Below are 20,451 nucleotides of genomic sequence, written 5' to 3' on the forward strand. Positions count from 1 at the left end.
ATCTCATGGTTGTTTTTTTTAGAGAATTTTGTTGAAGATTTCCTGCTTTTCACTCACTTAAAGCACTAAGGGCATGGAGGGGATTTCCACATCAAATTAGAAGCAAGCAAAATCGTGGAAGGCTTCTTGCACAAGAGAAGAAAAAAAAAAAGGAAAGGAAAATCGTGGAAGCAAGAAGAGAAGAAAAAAAAAGGGAGAAATAAAGATTGTCCAAATCTTCTCTCTCCTCCACATCATCACCAAAGATTGTCCAAATCACACAAAGGAAGAAAAAAAAATCGTCCCTAGGAGAGAGAAAAAAAGAAGAAAAATAAATTAGAAAGAAAAAGGAAAGAAAAGCAAAAAATTTTAGGAAATTTCTCAAAATTTATTTCTCTCCTCTCTCTCCTCCATCTTAGCACTTTTGGACTCAAAAGATCTCACAATCAATTGTGGGTTTCTCTCTTTTAGGAAAGAGAAAATTGTTACCCTACCTCTCCATTCCCTATAAATACAACTCATGTAAGAGGAGGAGACACAATTCATTCTTCTTCTAGTTTTTTTTTAGTTGCTCTCTCTTTCTCTTGCTCTCTCTTTAGTTTTAGTTCTTCTCTATTTTTGCTTTAATCACTTTTGTAATAGTTTTTTTTATGTCAATTAATGCAAGTACTCTTTTATTTTTATTCAGTTCTTTTTATGTTTATGATTTATGCAATTGAGTTGTAATTTTTTAAGTTATAGTTCTAGGCTTAGATCTAGGTGACAAGATCACGAGCCGTGGAGCAATTTTTTTTCAAGTTCAAGCATTGATTCAAGTAAGTAGGCTCCTTCAGTAGTCTTCTCTCCCCCCTCTCATTCCCTATTTTGACTACCCTTTCTTTCTTAATTTAGGATTTTTATTTTCAGTCGTTACATTATTGCTATTCCTTTCCCCCAAGGTTCATGGCTAGTGTATGTGTTGGCTTTGCCCCTCCTAGCCATAGAACCATTAATTTATTGCTTTTATTTTAATTGTCTCCCTTTCCCTAAAGTCAAGTAGAGTAACCCTTGTAAGAGTGACTCTCTGGTCAAGTAGGGAAGCTCATATTATGATGCATCCCTCGGGCTAAGTAGAGAAACCTACTTGTGAGTCTCTCTCTAGCTTTATCCCATTTCTTTTACTTTATTTTTATTTCAACATTTTTTTTCCTTTATTTTTTTTTAATTGCGTGGGTTGTTTATTTTCAGTTATTTATTTATCTAATTTTAATTGCGTGGCTTGCGTCTTTAAATTCTTAGATGACGAATGGTTAGGACGTTATTTTTAGGACGGTAATTAGAATTAGATCACAACCATTAATCGGTTCACTTTCGCATTATTAAAAGAAATAAAAAATAAAGTGGCTGCTCTCCCTGTGTTCGACCCGTAGCTACACTGATCCGTACGCTTGCGGTTACATTTTAAATCTCAAACAAGTTTTTGGCGCCGTTGCCGGGGAGACAGTTCCATGTTATTTTTCACTTTCTTTTAGTAAATCGGAGTGCTTTGTTTGCTTTGTTTTATATTTTTTTTTTCTTTTCTTTTATTGAATTCCTGAGAAGAACAACTTGCAATAATAGTTGTATCAGTGGAGGTCGCCATGCCTCACAGTATGATAAAGACAGGTTTCGCCCTGTAGCAATACCTCAAGAATTGACCTGAGTAACCCCGGATCCCTGCCGGTAAGCTCCCAAAAAGCAAAAAAAAAATAATTAAAAAAAAATCAAAAAAATCATCCAAAAAAAAAGTTTTGCTATCCATTCTTTTGTGCTTGTCTTACTTTAGTTGTTGATAGTTTTTCTATTGCATGAGTGTTAAGTGGGTACGTAATACTAAGAATCGGTTAGAAAGAAGAGATCCAACAAGTAGTGACCTTATACGTTTGCTCTCTTTAAACCCTTCAATATGGGAGACCAACAGCAAAACCCTTCACCTAAATCTCTGAAAGATAGGTTCTACCCTGCTAGAACAGCCCAACTTTCCTGTATAGTTCTACCACAAGCCCAGGGCAATAATTTTGAACTCAAATCTCAATACATCACTATGTTGCCCCACTTCCATGGGTTGACCTCTGAGGATGCATACCTATTTCTAAGGGAATTTGAAGAGGTATGTGTTCTAATTAAGATCCAACAGCTTTCTGATGATGCTGTTAAGCTTAGGTTTATCACTTTTGCATTGAAAGACCAAGCTAAGAAGTGGTTGTATGGATTACCCACAAATTCCATAACCTCATGGGAACAGTTCACAGTTGTCTTCCTTAAGAAGTTTTTCCCAACTCACAAGACCAATAAGCTTAGAAGTGATATCCTTCAGTTTAGGCAAAAGCCTAGTGAGTCATTTTCCAAACTTATGGAGAGATTCAAGGATCTACTCCAAGAATGCCCTCACCATGGCCTAGACCTATGGCATTTATATCAAATAATTTATGAGGGTATTGATTACCCAACTAGACAAATGATAGAGTCTATGTGCCCTGAAGGATTCACATCCTTTACAGATGAAGGAAAGGTATGGGAATTCTTACTTGACTTAGCTGACAAAACCCGTGAGTGGGAATCAACCCAAGAGAGTGAAAGAACCATAGGAGGAAAAGGATATTTTGTGGATGGGATAGTAGCCAAGGAAGCCCATTTGGATAGCCTAATCAAGAGGATTGAGGTTATTGTTCCTAGAGAGCCATCATCAGTCAATTTGGTTAAGATTTGTTCTTGGTGCCAGTCCCCTGGACATGTCATAGAAGAATGCCCCAACACCTCTGGGGGCACTTCTAATGATAGTGTTAATGCCTTATACCAGAATAATCCATATAGTAACACATACAATCCAGGATGGAGAAATCACCCAAATTTCTCTTGGAATCAGGGCAACCAAGCAGGACCTTCCAATTTCTATAATCAAGGTCAACCTGGACCCCAAAGGCCTCCCTTTGCACAACAATCTTTTTCTCAAAATACTTTTCCTAGGTCAAATGTAGGACCTCAAGCGAGTTTTCCTAGGGCCCCTCTTCTATCATCTTATCAGCAACCCCCTGGGTTTACCAACACTGGAGAGGCAAGTAGAATAAGTGACTTGGAAAAAAATATGGCCCTCCTCATGACAAGCCATCAAAATCTTACGAGAGAACTTACCCAAGTTATCTCAATTATGCGTGAGAGGGAGAAGGGAACTTTACCCAGTCAACCAGAGCCTAACCCTAGGCATCATCAACTTGTTAGTTCACAAGGACCAACTAATGCACCACTGAATATAGTACAAGGTCAGACTCAACAAGGGCCCTCTAACCAATGTAATGTTGTTTATGCCCTTAGGAGTGGTAGAGAGTACCTACAGAGCGTTCCTAAATCTTCCCCATCTATTACTTCTGTTAACTCTTCTTCAGTTGAGGACACAAATGTGCCTCTTGTTCCAGGTTCGTCTGATGAACCTAAAGATTTTTCTGAAACTAAAGATGATTTGGTTGAGGAAACCAAAAATGATTCTTCTGAACAGGGACAAATCCCTAACAGTCCTTATGTTCATCCTGTCCCATTTTCTAATCGCTTGGTAAACAAAAAGAAGACTGCTTCCATGGATAAAATTTTAAAAGTCTTCAAAAAGGTAGAAGTGAACATCCCTCTTTTAGATGCCATATCTCAGATCCCCACCTATGCAAAGGTACTAAAAGATTTGTGTACTCACAAACGTATCACTAGTGTGCCCAAAAAGGCGTTCTTGGCAGGTAACATTAGTTCCATAATTACTCAGCCCATAGCAGTCAAGTATAAGGATCCAGGGAGCCCTACCATATCTTGTGTCATAGGCAACACCTATATTGAGCATGCCTTACTTGACCTTGGCGCAAGTGTGAATCTTTTACCTTACCATGTGTACAAGCAACTAGGATTGGGAGAATTAAAAGCCACTGGAACTACTCTTCAGTTGGCAGATAGATCTGTTAAGATTCCTAAAGGGATGGTTGAGGATGTCTTACTAAAGGTGGGGGAATTTATTTTCCCTGTTGATTTCATTGTGTTAGATACTAAGCCATTCTCAACCAAGGATGAGATCCCAATAATTCTAGGAAGACCATTCTTGGCTACCAGTAATGCATTAATCAATTGCCGGAATGGTTTCTTAAGATTATCTTTTGGTAACCAAACTGTTGAGTTTAACATGTTTAGGATTGGCAAGCAACCACATATAGAAGAAGAGATCAATATGCTTGAGGATTTTCTGGATTTTTCCTATGATTTAGTTACCAACTTTGATATTGATTTTGATTCAGAATTCCAACAGTATATGGATGAGTTGGATGATGATAGTGAAAATTTCTTTTCTGAAGTCTTGAGTCTTCACACACTTGTGGAGCCCTTAGGACCCCTTTCCAATTCCATTCCCAAACATTCCATAGTTGAGCCCCCAACGCTAGATCTTAAGGAGTTGCCATCTAATTTGAGATATGCCTTCCTAGGGCCTGACCAGACTCTTCCTGTAATAATTTCTTCAAATTTGACTTCTAACCAGGAAGAGGAGTTACTTAAAGTGTTAAAAGATAATAAGGAAGCCCTAGGTTGGACCATGGTTGATATCAAGGGTATAAGCCCTTCTATTGTGCAACATCATATACATCTTATGGAGGATTCCAAACCATCCACGGAACCCCAAAGAAGAGCTAACCCAGTGATGATGGAAGCCATTAAGAAAGAGATCCTAAAGTGCTTGGATCATAGAATAATTTATCCTATTTCTGACAGCCAATAGGTAAGCCCAGTTCACGTAGTGCCTAAGAAGTCTGGTGTGACTGTAGTTTCTAATGCCAATAATGAGTTGATCCCTACCCATGTCCAAACAGGATGGCAACTGTGCATAGACTACAGGAAGTTAAATGCGACAACCTGGAAGGACCACTTCCCATTGTCATTCATTGATCAGATGTTAGAGAGGTTAGCTGGACATGAATACTATTGTTTTCTTGATAGATATTCTGGCTATAACTAAATCCCAATTGCTTTAGAGGACCAGCATAAGACTACTTTTACATGCCCATATGGAACATTTGCTTACAGGCGTATGTCCTTTGGGCTTTGCAATGCCCCTGCTACGTTCCAAAGATGCATGATGAGCATTTTTTCTTACATGGTCGAAAAATTCTTAAAAGTATTTATAGATGACTTTTCAATTCATGGGAATTCCTATTTTGAATGCCTTCATCATCTTTCCCTAGTTTTGAAAAGGTACATATCTAAGAATTTGGTTTTGAATTGGGAGAAATGCCATTTTATGGTTAAATCTGGTATTGTCTTAGGCCATGTAATATCCAAGGAGGGAATTAAGGTAGATAGATCTAAAGTGGATTTAATTGATAATTTACCACCTCCTCAATCTGTTAAGGATGTTCGGTCTTTTCTAGGGCATGCAGGCTTCTATAGAAGGTTTATTAAGAACTTTAGTCAGTTAGCCCGACCTCTCACTTTAGTACTTGTCAAATATCAGACTTTTGAGTTTTCCAAAGAGTGCCTAGAATCCTTCAAGCAACTTAAGAAGGAGTTGACCAATGCACCCATTGTTCAACCACCTGTTTGGACTGAACCTTTTGAACTGATGTGTGATGCTTCGGATTTTGCCATAGGAGCAGTTTTGGGTCAAAGGATTAATAAGTTGCCCACTGTCATTTACTATGCTAGTAGGACCTTAAATGATGCACAACTCAATTATACAACCACTGAAAAAGAATTTTTAGCGGTTGTGTTTGCATTAGAAAAGTTTCAGTCTTACTTAGTTGGTTCACATGTTGTGGTGTATACTGATCATTCTGCCCTCAGATACCTAGTTCAGAAGAAGGATGCCAAAGCCCGTCTCATTAGGTGGGTTTTACTTTTGCAAGAGTTTGATTTAGAAATTAGAGATAAGAAAGGAGTTGAAAACCTAGTTGTAGACCATTTATCCCGGCTTCCCAATTCCTTGACTGTTGATTCTCCAGTCAACGAGAACTTTCCAGATGAACAATTATTTGCAATGTCCAGTGAACCATGGTTTGCTGACATTATCAACTTCTTAGTTTCAAGTGTGACTCCGGATCACTGGTCCACCCAAGATAAGTATAGGTTCCATTCTCAAGTTAAGCACTTTTTTTGGGATGATCCTTATTTATTTAAGATATGTCCGAATCAGATTATCCGACGATGTGTTCTTGATCATGAGCAACATTCTATTCTCTCTTTTTGTCATGATCATGCATGTGGTGGACACTTTGGACCTAAGAAGACTGCCGCAAAGGTTCTCCAATGCAGATTTCATTAGCCCACTCTTTTTAGAGATGCTTTTGATTTTTACAAGGCTTGCCCCGTTTGCCAGTCTTTTGGCCATATCAATAAAAGGAACATGATGTCCCTCAATTCTATTTTGGTAGTTGAGATCTTTGATGTATGGGGCATCGATTTTATGGGACCATTCCCTAATTCCTTTGGGAATTTGTACATACTTTTGGCCGTTGATTATGTTTCTAAATGGATAGAGGCCATACCTTGTAAATCTAATGACCACAAAGTGGTGGTCCAGTTTCTCAAAGAGAACCTTTTTTCCCGCTTTGGTGCACCACGTGCAATAATTAGTGATAGGGGTACTCATTTTTGTAATTGGCCTTTTGAGGCCTTAATGAAAAAGTATGGGATCACCCATAAGTTATCTACCCCTCATCACCCCCAAACTAGTGGCCAAGTGGAGGTGTCTAATAGGCAGATCAAACAAATCTTAGAAAAAACTGTTAATCCCAACCGTAAGGATTGGTCCCTTAGGCTCATTGATGCCTTGTGGGCCCATCGGACTGCATTCAAGACTGACCTTGGCCAGTCCCCCTACCGTTTGGTGTATAGGAAAGCTTGTCACTTACCAGTTGAGTTAGAGCATAAGGCCTTTTGGGCCATCAAGAAGCTCAACTTTGATTTGTCTGATACGGGAATTCACCGTAGGCTCCAACTATCTGAGTTGGAGGAACTTAGGAATGATGCCTATGAAAGTTCTAGGATTTACAAGGAAAAGACCAAAGCTTTCCATGATAAGCACATTCTGCGTAAATCTTTTACAATTGGTGATGAGGTCTTATTGTACAACTCTCGATTGCATCTTTTTCCTGGTAAACTTAGATCCTAATGGGATGGCCCGTTTATTGTCCATAATGTATATCCCCATGGGGTTGTGGAGATTTTGAATCCAGGAACAGGGGTAATTTCGAAGGTTAATGGTCAGCGTTTGAAACCGTTCCTTGAGTTTCCTACTACTAGTAGTGAAGAGGTCATGGATCTCCATGAACCTTTATACACTGATGACTAACTTTTAATCAGGTATGACCCCCCTTGCATTATCTTTGCTTTTAATTCTTTCCATGCATTGAGGACATTGCATGACTTAAGTGTGGGGGAGGGAAACCAGTTTTTGCTTCTTTTTTTTTTCTCACTTTGTTTTGTTTGTTTTTCTTTTTATTTTTGAGCTTGCTAAGGATGAAGTCCTACTTTGGCTTTTGGATAATGATCATACCATTCGGTTGCTTGATGTATAAAAATAAAAGTTTTGATTAAGGTACCCATTTTGAACGTATAAAAAACCCTGTTGAGAAGAAAGAAACAAGCATGTGTCTTGAGATGGGACTTTCTTTTGAAAAATAAGAGACCCTTATTTTATGGTGATGCACCATATGTAAGTCTGTGGGTTCCTTGTACTTTTGATTTGGAGTTGAGACCTTCTTTTTAATTTGGTATGGGTTGATAAATGCACAATTTTAAATGAAATGAGAAATGTGATATAAAGAAGAATAAGAGTTTATTCTTTTCGAACTAGACAGGGCATCGCGCCTCAGGAAGCATGGTGTCTTGATCGAAATTCCTTGGGAGGAAACCTCTGAAGTAACTCTAGCATCACTGTCTTTATGGGCATATGCAAAAAGCGAAGCTACATAGTAACTTGGGTGTCTGATGTTTGCTCCACCATGTCATTCAAGGCAAAAGTAGTGGAGTAGAATAGAGTTTATTAGTGAAAAAAAAAAAGGAAAAAAAATGTGCAAATGTCATTAATGCTTGGTAACATGTTTGGTCAAAAATACTCCAACGCCTTAGTCATTGGTTCCCTATTTCTTCACAAGTGGTTTTGCCCTAAGATAAGGATGTTTTGGAAGAGACGAGGTGAGTTCCAAATTAAGAAATATGCTAGTGCCTGGAATTGATAAAGGGTAATAAAAGTTCAAGTGTGGGGGTCCCTTGTAAAGAAATTATCTTTGCTCCGGATCGGTATGAGCCTTACTTTAGCCAAAGTTGGGATTTGTTTATTCTGAATTTTGGGTGTATATTCACTGCAAACACCCAAGGAACACAACTCGTCCACTAGGGGTGACCTAGGGGTTTAAAGGCTTGTTGCACATGCTAAGTGCAACCGTGATTCCTATGAAGGTGAGTTAGGTTTTTTTTGTTTTTATTCTTTTCTTTTTATTTTGCTCGAGGACTAGCAAAGTCTAAGTGTGGGGGAATTCTGATGAGAACATTTATGTATGAAATCTAGGGTAGTAAAACATGTATTTTACATATTTAGAATGGAGCTACCTTGGGTTTTACTCTCTTTTTGCAAGTTTTATATTTTCAAGGCCTTAAGGACTATCGGATGCTATATCTTCAATTTTACACGTAAAGAGGTCCTATTTCTTTTCATGGTTACGAAGAGGACGAAATTTTGAGCAAGATGGATGTGTTCAATTAAAATTACACATTCGTTTGGTTACCCGTACAAATGATTATTCTTTTCGGGTCAGAAAAAGAATAATGGATTAGAACTGAACTGAGATGCAGAACCAGCCCATTTGCAGTTGTCCCAGAGGTACAAGGAATATTTTAAATGCCAACAAGGATTGATGGACCACATCCTTAAGTGATTAAAGATTTGTTTTTGGTAACAACAACTATCTAGTGTAGTTGGTGAGCTATGGTATGTAAAATTCCCTTGCTCACCAAGAGGTCTCAAGTTCGAATCTCATGGTTGTTTTTTTTTAGAGAATTTTGTTGAAGATTTCCTACTTTTCACTCACTTAAAGCACTAAGGGCATGGAGGGGATTTCCACATCAAATTAGTAGCAAGGAAAATCGTGGGCAGGGGTTTCCTGCGCAAGAAGAGAAAAAAAAAAAAAGGAAAGGAAATCGTGGAAGCAAGAGAGAAGAAAAAAAAAGGAAAGAAAAAAAAAAAAGAGGAAAATAAAAGATTGTCCAAATCTTCTCTCTCCTCCACATCATCCCTACAAAAAGATTGTCCAAATCACATAAAGCAAGAAAAAATTGTCCCTTGGAGGGAGAAAAAGAAGAAAAATAAATTAGAAAAAAAAAAAGAAAGAAAATAAGCAAACAAATTATGGAAATTTTCTCAAAGTTTATTTCTCCCTTCTCTCTCCGCCACCTTAGCACTTTTGGTCTCAAAAGATCTCACAATCAATTGTGGGTTTCTCTCTTTTAGGAAAGAGAAAATTGTTACCCTACCTCCCCATTCCCTATAAATACAACTCATGTAAGAGGAGGGGAGACAATTCATTATTCTTTTAGTTTTTTTTTAGTTGCTCCCTCTTTCTCTTGCTCTCCCTTTAGTTTTAGTTCTTCTTTATCTTTTCTTTAATCACTTTTGTAATAGTTTTTTTTTTATTTCAATTAATGCAAGCACTCTTTTATTTTTATTCAGCCTTTTTTGTTTATGATTTATGCAATTGAGTTGTAATTTTTTAAGTTATAGTTCTAGGCTTAGATCTAGGTGACAAGATCACGAGCCGTGGAGCAATTTTTTTTCAAGTTCAAGCATTGATTCAAGTAAGTAGGCTCCTTCAGTAGTCTTCTCTCCCCCCTCTCATTCCCTCTTCTGACTACCCTTTCTTTCTTAATTTAGGATTTTTATTTTCAGTCGTTACATTATTGCTATCCCTTTCCCCCAAGGTTCATGGCTAGTGTATGTGTTGGCTTTGCCCCTCCTAGCCATAGAACCATCAATTTATTGTTTTTATTTTAATTGTCTCCCTTTCCCTAAAGCCAAGTAGAGTAACCCTTGTAAGAGTGACTCTCTGGTCAAGTAGGGAAGCTCATATTATGATGCATCCCTCGGGCTAAGTAGAGAAACCTACTTGTGAGTCTCTCTCTAGCTTTATCCCCTTTCTTTTACTTTATTTTTATTTCAATATTTTTTTCCTTTATTTATTATTATTTTTTTTAATTGTGTGGGTTTTTTATTTTCAGTTATTTATTTATTTAATTTTAATTGCATGGCTTGCATCTTTAAATTCTTAGATGACGAATGGTTAGGACGTTATTTTAGATACATATGTTTAGGATGGTAATTAAAATTAGATCACAATCATTAATTGGTTCACTTTCGTATTATTAAAAGAAATAAAAAAATAAAGTAGCTGCTCTCCCTGTGTTCGACCCGTAGCTACACTGATCCGTACACTTGCGGTTAAATTTTAAATCTCAAACAGCACTGCATGCTCAGGGTGAGTGTATGTGTGTGTGACTGGGGTGCAGGGTGGCCAATGGTTGGTGCCAGCAGCACTACATGCTTAGGGTGTGTGTGAGTGTGTGAATGTGATTGAATTGTGTTGTGGCATATTAGAATGCATTGGGCTAGGATAACCACCCTGGTGCTACAACCCTTGCCAATAGGGGTTTACATATTGGTTAATCCTCTCGTCCGACGGTCCGTGGTTGGGGACGATTTTCGGTGACTGAGGTACAAAGATGCCAGCGTCGTGACAAACCCTCACGCGATGTTTGATTCGATAACGGATATACCCTACATGCGATGTTGGATTCGATGTAGTGGTATTATGGGAGGGTTATTAAAAGGGGTTTGTCGGGTAATGATGTGGTTCTGGAACCGGTATGCTCTTGACTCGCAACTAGCTAGTATCCCTGGGGACTAATAACATACATTCATGACTGGGGATAACACCTACGTTGTAGTAGCACTTATACCCCTTAAGAACTTAGAAATTGTTGCTTAGAATTACTTGATAATAAATGGATCATGTCATTACATTCATATTGATGTGGTTGGACATGAATATTTATACTATTACATTTTCTTGGATTGTCATGATTGCTTGTGTGTGTTACCCCTCGCTGGGCTTCATAGAAGCTCACCCCCCATTGTTGTCCCTTTTTAGATGTTGATTCAGGAAATCCTTTGGAAACTGTGATCGAGGTCCCGGCTCTCTACGGAGGTGACCTCTAGGATGAGGAGCTGGTTGCGCATGAGGATGGATGCGTGTGCGATGATTGTGCATTTGGAGCATGCTAAGGATGGGAGTATCATCTTCTATTTTTGATTCTTTTTGTACTTAACAGATGTAGCCCTATGGGGGCATAACTATAATTATGATCAAGATGTGAAAACATTATTTTTGTGTAAATATGGTAAATATCAATAGAAATCACCATTTGATATATTTTATTTATATTATAAGTATGTAAATTTTGAATTCATTTCATAATCTTATGAACTTAAAGTATTGCATCGTAGATCCTGGATGGATTGTGGACACGTGTGCATGTCCATGTCACCAGCCTTCAGGTGAGTGAAGGCGGGATGTGACAGGGTGACCCATGGATGCATACGGGGATTGACAGACTTCTAATCATAGCTAGGGTTTGTATCGCTGTGTAGTTGATGTCGTTTCCGAGACGAGGGAAACAGCCTAATGCACCGTAGTAGTATTTACCAGACTTAGTTTGTATTGTTAGGTGGATGATAAATAAATGAACTGCATTACGAGCATCATGGACTATGTGTTTAATTTTCGTAATCATGCATCATAAATTATTACTGCTATTATCTTTTTTGGATGTACTTGCCCCACCCCTCACTGAGCGAGTTGGAAAGCTCACCCCACGTATACACCCCTTTTTAGATGATGATGTAGGTACCGTGGTGCCTATGGCAATTGATCCAGTATCTTCTGAGTCAGAGTATGATGTGAGTGACTGGTGGATGCCAAAAGCAGAGGAGTACGACCAAGACTGTGCTTGCAACCACTAAGCTTACAACACACCATGAGATTGTATATCATATTTTGATATTTTTGGATATAGCTGTGGATTGTATATATTCTTGAGGTTATAAGTATATGTCATGGATGGATGTAACAGAATAACTTGGTTATTGCTATTATATTACCATTAGATGTTTTCCAATTTTACTTATAATTCCACTACTATACTCTGATTCCGCTGCTTATACTGGTCTGTGATGTGAGATTGTGAAAATGTTAAGGTACTGCTATCAGAGATCCTGGTAGATTGTAAGACAAGTACGTGTCTTACTCACACCGTCGATATTCCTAATGGTAAGTTGGGTCTGCCGGGAGTGGGGTGTAACATAATCTCCCTTTAAACTTAAGAATCCCCCCTTCAGTTAGGGAGAAATCCGGGTCCTTTTGATTTCCCACCTTGCAGTCAGCTATCAATTTCTGCAACTCTACATCAGTACCCTGAGCTGCAGTGATTCTATCCACTAGACTAGGCTATACCACTAATGCCGATAGTGACAAGGTAACACCTTTCACCAATAGTTCCAAATCTAGTTTCCTAGCCTCTTCTAGGAGATGCTCATTGGTAGTCAAGGATGCAAGAATCAGTGACTGAGATTTCTGATTAAGTGCATCGGCTACCATATTAGCCTTCCCTGGGTGATAGTGGATAGTACAGTTATAATCCTTCATCAACTCCAACCAACGCCTCTGTCTTATATTGAGCTCCTTTTGGGTGAAGAAATACTTTAGGCTCTTAAGATCACTGTATATCTCACTCTTCTCACCATACAAATAATGCCTCTAGATTTTCAAGCCAAAACTTATAGCTGCCAATTCCAAGTCATGGTGGTGTAGTTTTTCTCATAATCCTTCAAATGACAAGATGCATAGGCAATGACCTTTCCATGCTGCATTAACGCACAGCCCAATCCTAGCTTGGAGGCATCACTATACACAACCATACCACTGGTACCTGTCGGAATAGTTAAAACTAGAGCTGATACCAACCTTTACCTTAGCTCCTTGAAGCACTTCTCATAAGCATCGGTCCACTCAAATTTTACACCCTTATGTGTGAGTCAGGTTATTGGTGCAGAAATACTGGAGAAGTTCTCAATAAACCTCTTATAGTATCCCGCCAATCCCAAAAAATTAAGAATGTCTACCACATTCTTAGGAGTGTCCCACTCTAGAACTGCCTTCACCTTCCCTGGGTCAACCATTATACCCTTATCTGAGACAATGTGACCTAGGAATGCCACTTGTGAAAGCCAGAACTCATACTTGCTGAATTTGGCATAGAGCTGCTTTTCTCTCAAACATTGTAGTACTAGCCTCAGGTGAACAGCTTGTTCCTTTGCACTCTTGGAATATACCAAGATGTCATCAATGAATACAATCACAAACTTGTCGAAGACATCCTGAAATACCCGGTTCATCAAGTCTATGAATGTAGCCAATGCATTGGTTAGTCCAAAAGACATCACCAAGAACTCGTAATGTCCATACCGAGATCTAAAAGCTATTTTACTGACATTACTATCATTTATTCTGAGCTGGTAGTACCCCAATCTAAGGTCAATCTTGGAGAATAGCTTAGCACCTTGTAGTTGATCGAACAAATCATCAATCCTTAGCAAAGGGTACTGGTTCTTGATGGTTAGCTTGTTAAGCTCCCGATAACCAATACATAACCTCATACTTCCATCCTTCTTCTTGACTAACAGTGCCAATGCTCCCCAAGGAGACACACTAGGTCTAATGAATCCGTTCTTTAGAAGGTCCTGAAGTTGCACTTTTAATTTCTTTAGTTCTGTGGGGGCCATATGGTAAGGAGCTTTTGACATTGGTGCCGAACCAGGGAGTAGGTATATAACAAACTCTGTCTCTCAATCCAAGGGTAATCCTATCAAATCATCATCTAAAAATAGGTCAGAAAATTCCCTTTCCACATCTAATTCGGTCAATGGTCTGACCTCTATCTCAGTATCTGTCACAGATGCCAAGTGGCCTTGACACCCTTAATCCAGTAACTTCTTCATCTGAAGTGCTGATAAAATGATCTTTTTGTGTCGCCCCGACAAAAGTAAACTCTCCTTCATCACGAGGTCTGAAAATTATTACCTTTTTTGCACATAGCAACTAGCTCTATAAGCGGACAACCAGTCCATCCCTAGAATTACATCAAAGTCGGTCATATCCAACTCGATCAAATGTGCATTCAAGTCATGTCCATTTATGGTCACCGGATATGGTTTGTAGACATAATTCAAACCCACCACACTCCCTGTGTGTGTACTCACTGCCAAACACTGGGTCAAGCTCTTTGGTGGAATTCCCATCTTCTTCGTAAATGTCGATGACACAAATGAATGGGATGTTTCTGAGTCAAATAACACATGTGCAGGTAAAAATGATATCAATAATGTACCTGTATCCACTCTTAGTGTAGCCTCTGCATCCTTTATGGTCATAGTAAATATCCTTCCTTGTGATCTCTGGCCCTATGACGATTGGGTTGGCCAGTTGGCTGCATAAGCTTGCTGAGACCTAGGTGGTAAGGCATAAGGTGCGTCACCTAGTCTCCGATGGGGGCATGTCCAGGCTAGGTGACCTGGCTGGTCACAATGGAAGCACCTAAGGTTTGATCCCACAGATTGAGATATACCACTGGAGCAGGAGGATTGAGAAGCTGACCTGCTTCTGGCCTTCTTGACTAGACTGGAATTGGATTGATATAAGAGCCTCTTGAGTGCTTGCTGGCTCCCTTGGAATTAGAGGACACCATGGGCCTCTTTCCCATTCCTTGTTGAGCCGAGAAATCATCCCTATGTCAGTCCTCAATAGACTTGACCACTTGGACCACTTCAGTATATGTCTGTAGTTTCAACCCAACTATAGTAGAACTAATGCTTGGCCTTAACCCCTTTTCAAACTTCCTAGCCTTGGATCTATCATTTTGGATGTGCTCCGGAGCAAAGTGGTACAGTTCCTCGTACCTCTGTTGGTACTCTAGCACTGATCAGGATCCTTGAACCAGATTGAAGAACTCACTCTCTCTCCTATCCCGAAAGCTCTTAGGGAAATAGTTCCCAAAGAAGGTCTCCTTGAGGTCTTCCCAAGTGGGGGTGGGGTTGGTTGCTCTCATAATGGGCTCAGTAGCCCTCCACCAAGCATCGGCTTCATTTTGTAATTGGTAGTCGGCACATAATATCTTTTGCTCATCATTGCAGCCCATTAACTCAAAGACCTTCACCATACCCCCAATCCATCTTGAGGGAAGCAATTGATCATGGCTTACATTGGAGAAATATGGGGTCTTAGCCTTTGGAATTTCTCCATCATTTTGGTTAAGTCTGTCCAACCCTCTACTTGCACTTGGTCCTGTCCTTGCACTTGCTTGGGTACTTGTCCTTGAAATTGCCCTTGTACCTGACCTTGCACATGTCCATGTATCTGCCCTTGCATCCCATCGGATGTCTGAAGGGGGCTGGTTCCTATAGAGTAGGGGGTACGGGAGGTGCATTCCGAGCTCCAATAATAGCCTGGATCCAGGTGTCAATCCTGGCCATGAACTGATTTTTCCTTTCTTCCACCTCACGCATCATGTTGCCCATTATGTTGGCAACATCCTGTGCCATGAGGACAGGTGGGCCGGTGGCACATTGCAAGGTCTACCCCGATTCCATGTAGGGGAAACGGGAGGTGACGCATTAGACCGGGATTGGATATTTCTACGTGACATGATTCCTATTGAGGAATCCCAGTTAGTCACACATACATAAGTAGAAATCATGATAAGGTTAACATGCATAGTGGGTCCCACATGCATACGTAAAAGTAATTTAGGGTTAGAGCATGCACAGGTGGGGTCCACCAAGTATTGGAATCCGATCGCATGTGTATTAGGGAGGAAATCCCTAATCAAGAAAGCAAATATAATAATATAAAATTAAATTAAAAAAAAAATCATTCCAAAAATATTCATCGGAAATAGGGAGCTTTCACTGAAAATATGGGTCGATTCACTAGAAATATCAGTCATATTTCCAATGACCAAAATAAAGAGCAATCCTAGAATTTTTTGTTCACCAAAAACACTCACCAGATTTAGGTCCAATGTTTTCGGTGGCATATTTTCGATGGACCCAAACACGATATATATAGGTTTGGGATAGAGGTTTCTCTCATAAAACCCTACCCTACCTATTGGAGAAAGTGAGGAAACAGCCAAAGAAGGTTTTCCAATCCATTCCCCACCTTCCATTACACATCCAAGGTGAGTTCTTCTTCTTCTTTAACCTAGGTTTTGGGATTTTCTCTTTATTTTTGGCATTTTCCCTACCTTAGGTTTTGTTTTTCTTAAATCTTAGGAGCATTGTGTTGCAACCATGTCTAGTTGTCGTGTTCGTCCCTGTTGTGGTGCCACACAACTGGTTATTCCAGAGGAAGAATAGTATGATCACCGATTATTCAACTTTGTGGAGGAACAAGATCGATGGGAGAAGTTTGAGTATAGGAATTTCAATCCTAGGAAGTATGTGAGGACAACAGGCTTCCATCAATTTCTCCTCTGCCAATGCTTTAAAGCATTAGGGTGGTACCATATCCTGAAGCCGAATGTGAAGTACTACCCGAGGCTTGTGAGACTCTTCTACTGCAACCTATGATGTGAGAATCGTGGCACTAAGAAGATGAGGATCACCTCGAGGGTAGAGGGGGTCGATATCTCCTTCAGCATGGCTAAGTTGGCCAATATTCTGATGATCTCTAATGAGGAAGAGTTAGCCTACTGCCCGCCTAGGACTCTTTCTTATGAGTTTCAAAACTTTGATGTCTAGGCAGAGATGGACAACATGCTCACAAAGGAGGCTTTTGGGTGGCACTTAAATGCTAATTATCGGGCTATGCCAAAGGTCATATGCAGAGCCATTCAGATGAATGTGCTCCCTACCAGCGGTCACTTCAATGAGGTATCCATTCTATAGGCCCATGTCACTTACTGTGTCTACATGGGGCTGCAGGTCCGCGTCCCTTATTTGTTGATGCAGACCATGGTTACAAGGGTTGAGGGAGAGGCACGTAGGGCTGAAAACCTCTGTTACGGACGGAGCTTGACCGAGGTCTTCCTAAGCTTTGGTGTGGACTTGCAGGATGAGGAAAGTCTGGGAATTATTGTCTTGGATTTCAACCAAGATTCTTTGAAGAAGATGCCCCTAAACATGGAGGAGGTCACTGAAGATGAGGCTGAGGAGGATCAGCCAATGGATATAGAGAACCAATCGGGAGGTGGCCATGAGGGCCCTCCTTATGTGCCCCCTGCTGGGGTGGTTCCACCACCTAACCCTCAAGCTATGGGGACTTTTGTGGCTTCCTCTTCTCGTGGGGCTAAGGGTGTAAGGCCCGTTGGACTCAATGATGTCTGGACGTCACCACCAATGTTCTAAGCAGGATGGACACTCATCTGGAGTGTGTGGATAGGAGTTACTACCTACTAGACAATTGGGTGGCCTCCCTTAGGCATAGATGCAGGCATGTTCCACCTTGCTATTCTAGTGCCACAGCCAGGAGCACAGGGTCAAAACTGGGCTCAAGGCCGTGGGCAGAACCAGCAGAGCGATCAATAGTAGTAGTGGCTTGGGTTGCCACTATAGTCTTAGGATTTTCCTTTTCCATGTTTTCTTTGCAATTTCATGTTCTAGTTGTTAGTTGAATCATTTGCTTCTGTTATTTGAATTCCTAGATTTAGGCTAGTTAAGATTTCCAACTTTCTGTCGTTTATTTTTTAGAACATTTGGTGTAAGCTTATGTACTCAATTCTTGAATATAATGAAATGGCTTTGACACCTATTCTTGTCTCCTAATTGTGTAATTTCTATTATTTATTGTCTTTAAGATTTTTATTTAAATCCTAATTTCCCCAAGTCATGGTTTGGTTGAGATTGTGACTTAAGGCAGAGCATCACGCTCTGATATCAAGCTGTCACACCCCAATTCCAGTAGACCCAACTTACCATTAGGAATACCAGTGGTGTAAGCAAGATGCATACCCATCTTACAAACCTACCAGGATCTCTGATAACAGTACCTTAATATTAACAATCTCACAGCACACACCAACCAATAGCAGTGAAATCATAGTATAATAGCGGAATCATAATTAAAATAAGGAACATCTAGTAATACCATATATATATATATATAACCAAGTTATTCCATTACAATCGTTCATGACTTATAAATAATAAGTCCAAAAATATACCATCCACAATTCTGTATCAAAATAACAAAAATACGGCAAGCATGTCATAGCGCCGCGTATGCACAAAAGTTACAAGCACAATCCTGGTCATGCTTCCCTACTTTCGGCATCCACCAGTCGCTCACTCCGTACTTGGGTCCAGAGGATAAAGAATCACGAGCCATAGGCATGACCATACCTACATCATCATCAAAAAGGGGGCACATACATGGGGTGAGCTTCAAACTTGCTCAGTGAGGGGTGGGGTTTATGCACAATCAAATATAAGCATTCACATATATAATATTCCATGATGACATGAATATAGGAATTAAACACATAATCCATGATGCGAATAATACAATCCATTTGATTATTAATCCAACTAAGTTTGGTAATGCTACTATAGCACATTAATCTGTATCTCTGGTCTCAAAATTGCCATCGACTACACAACGATACAGACCCCAATTGTGATTAGAAGCCTACTGAGCCCAGGATCCAACCATCAGTCACCCAATAAACCCTTGATAACCCCCTCCTGGCAGTCACAGCACCAGGATCACCATCGACCACGCCGGACTAGATCCTGCATCCGATAACAATTACATCGTACTGCGAGTGTGGCATTCTGGGAAGGTTCATCGAACATACTACCATTGGGTCATCCAACACCTTACCCATTGTTGGCAAGGGGAAGTAGCATGGGGAATGTCACCTAACCGTAATATCCTGCATGCCTTTCATAACGATATAGTTAGTATAGACCATGCAACACCAGGATCACCATGACCACGAAGCAGATCCATTTCCAAGTATAGTCCCGAGGTACACGATACTGGGAACACATCAGCCACAAGGTGCAACTCATGACTATATACCTATCTAGTATGCATAGAAGCTGAGTATGGACTATGCAACACCGGGATTTCCATTGGCCACGAAGCGTATCCATTTCCAAATGCAATCCCAGAGTACACAATACCGGGAACACATCGGCCACAAAGTGTAATCCACGATTACAATTAATTCTAATGCACATAATCAATGCATGAATGCAACAAATATACTACAATCACGGTACTGGTACCACCTCGACCACATCGGATTCCATCTCACAACATACATCCCATATCATTTCCATCAAAATATAACATATTATAGAACCTCATCATCATTTAACCAATTTAAATAATCTTGTGAAAATCCTACACATGCGAGCAGTTCTATAATAATTAAACATTCCCAAAATAAAAGTCAACCATCCCTCACCTTAATAGTGTCTGTCAAATTATGTTCCAAGTGTGTTGACTGATTGTTCAAGTCACTACCGGCCTTGAGGTATGTTCGAATCTCTATCCTAGACACAAAGATAACTAAACGTCAATATGTGTCGGGAACATCGAAAGGGGCCCATAGGGGTTATCAAGGGTAGATGTACTATCAAATATTGACAGTCCAGAGGGTCATCGGATTCAGTCACCGGAAACAGGGTTAGAACCCACCAGATTCATCAGATGTGAATCCAGTGGAGCAAACAGAGAGCTCATAAGAGCATCCTATTCACTAGAAACAACCCACCAGATTCAGTCCCAGGTGTTTTCTGTGGCATATTTTTGGTGGAAACACAGAAAGTGCCCGTGGGTTTTGGGGCTTTCCTCTCGGGTCCGATTGTCTGGATTTGTTCCATGAGGTTTGTAAGGGGTGTTCCTAGCATCATTTCAAGCTAAAGAAATCCTGATTCCATCGGTCCATTTGAGAGATACATCGATCGAATGATTGAAATCCTAGATGGTCATTTGGTCACAAGGGTTGCCGGAGTTCACTGGACTTGGTTTGAGCTTGACAATCACATCGGGGAGGTGAAATGATCGTTCCTCGATCTCCGAGAGGTTCCAGGGTCAATGATCACCTCTTGTACCACTATCCTAGGTCAAAATGAAGAGAGAGAATGTAATATCCCGCTTCTTAAACCCGGTCTGATTTCGTGGTTGAACCGGTTTAACCATGCAGGAACCGAGCCAGAGGATGTTAGAGCGAGTTCCTTATGGGCTATGATGGCACGGGTGACCTTAAACACCGGCTGGCCCGACAAGTCCGAGCCAGTGCCAGAAGAGACGGGAGTGCCCAAACCGTGTACGTGCACCTACCATAAGGCTATGTACGGATAGAACAGGTATTATATCC

General features: G+C 40.2%; 1 non-coding gene across 1 annotated transcript; it reads right to left on the reverse strand.

The window, feature by feature from the left end:
- Window positions 1-2,290: 2,290 nt before the first annotated feature.
- On the reverse strand, window positions 2,291-2,397 carry LOC122083012. Its single transcript, XR_006141539.1, has one exon. It is a non-coding gene; the product is annotated as a small nucleolar RNA R71 (small nucleolar RNA).
- Window positions 2,398-20,451: the final 18,054 nt, after the last annotated feature.

This window comes from Macadamia integrifolia, chromosome 6 (genome assembly GCF_013358625.1).
Source record: "Macadamia integrifolia cultivar HAES 741 chromosome 6, SCU_Mint_v3, whole genome shotgun sequence".
NCBI lineage: Eukaryota > Viridiplantae > Streptophyta > Magnoliopsida > Proteales > Proteaceae > Macadamia > Macadamia integrifolia.